Genomic DNA, 2,063 nt, shown 5'->3' with positions numbered 1-2,063 from the left:
TTAGCCTAGGGGCAGGGAAGATCTTCCAAATTTGCATTCCCATTACAGGGACTGATTCCCCATTTTTAAAATAGCAAAATCAACAGACTGACATGAATATTGTTGAGCACAGGAGTCAGCAGCAGGTAATAGATGTTAATGAATGTTAGGTCTATTCCCGACCCACGTTGTATGTGTCTGGCCACAGGATACTTTTAGAATCCCAATAATTTTGAATTCCTTATCCCTGGGGGCTGGAAACTTTCATGGTTGTTTAGTGAGGCAGGACTAGGGGAGAGGATCCTGACCCTGGGGCTGCAGTCAAGGGACAAATGGTCCTTTTGGCCATTAATCATGTTGCTATTAAAAGAAGCAATGCTGTTCGAGTCACTGTATAGAGAGTAGAATTGGTTAAACATTTATCTCTGAGGATCTCAAGTACCACTCTGGGGTCCATGACTACAATTTAGTTACCCACTAGCAGATGTGTCTGCAATTTTAAAGGAGCCAAGACCCAAACTCCAAATCTCTTCATTATAGGTCATCTTCCAAATAAGACTCTTAAAATGTAAACATCTGCTATTATGAAAATATGATCATCAATTAAGTAGTCAGATGTTTACACAGTTACCTGCGTCACCATATTGTTGTGGGTAAAGTGTCCTAAAAACCTTTAAGCACTTTATAAATATGAATTATTCTTTTTATCAGTCTCATAAATATTAATAACAATACACATGGTCTGTTATATTATTAGTGTAGAGAAGTCTCAATGAGGAATATCTTCTACTAAAGCTTAATAGGTATGTTATTAATTAAAATAAGTTACAGGATCCTAGTAATACAGTGACTACAACTATGCATAGGTTTTTGGACATATTAGATGGTCCTTGTGACATCCATCCAAACAATCTAAAATAATACTGAGTAGCTAGCAACCTTGGTGAAGAACTTCAAGGAAAAACTGAAGAGACATAAGTTAATATTTGTTAAAAGGCATTAAGATGATCACCATACTCCTGACTGTATCATACTTTATCACTAGTATATTCAGATATTGGGTAATGGGTGATTCATGAAAAATGAGCATACCATTATCCCCCAGGCCCTGGTGAGTTATCTACCATTAAAAACAAACAAACAAACAAACAAAAAATGAAAAAAATAACAACAGCTGAATCTCCCGTTGAGTGGTCACTGTTAAACTGAATTGGATGGTAGATAAAGAGTTCCTATTATTCATCAATTTGCTTCAAATCCATACGCATGCATGCATCTTTGAATAAAACAGATTAGGAAGATAAGTGCTAAAGAAATGTATTTTGTACAAGACTTGATAAGGATAATTTTATTTCTTGAAGTAGAAATTAAGTAGGCAAGTAGACACTTCTAACTGTTTTTCTCCACCATCCTGGCTCCTGGAAGTGGAGCTAGGGACAACTTTTTAGCTTTGTTTTTGTGTAACCTGCACCTATACTGTGCCTTTCACGTAGTAGACACTTACATGTTTGGTAAATTGAGTTGAAAGTCAATGAGAATTTGAACCTTCATCACAAAGCCACAGGATTTCACATCCATGTTGGAAAAAGGTGGAATGTCATGGTGTTGAGGCAGTTGGGAAACCTTTAAGTTAGAAGTGAATTTCAGAAATATCTGTGAAGACTTATGTGGACTGATGCTGAGTGAAGTGAGCAGAACCAGGAGATCACTGTGCACAGTAACAGCAACATTTTGAGATGATCAACTTTGTTAGTTCTTCTCAGCAATGCAGTGATCTAAGTCAGAAAGACTTACCATAGAACATGCCATAAACATCCAAAAAAGAACTATGGAGTCTCAAAGCAAATTGAAGCGCATTATTTTATCTTTCTTTTGTTTGTTTCTTTCTTGTGGTTTTTCCCTTTTGTTCTAATTTTTCTTTCACAACATGACTAATATGGAAATATGTTTAATATGATTATACATGTATAACCTATATCAGAATGCATGCCCTCTTGTGGAAAGGCAAGGGGAAGGGAGGGGGGTAATTTAGGATTCCAAATTTTATTAATGGGAATGTTTAAAACTAAAAATAATTTAAAAAA

Source organism: Petaurus breviceps, unplaced genomic scaffold (genome assembly GCF_028583685.1).
Source record: "Petaurus breviceps papuanus isolate PSGF00001 unplaced genomic scaffold, PetGlider_PUasm1.0 38, whole genome shotgun sequence".
Classification (NCBI taxonomy): Eukaryota; Metazoa; Chordata; class Mammalia; order Diprotodontia; family Petauridae; genus Petaurus; species Petaurus breviceps.
This window is presented reverse-complemented; position numbering follows the sequence as displayed.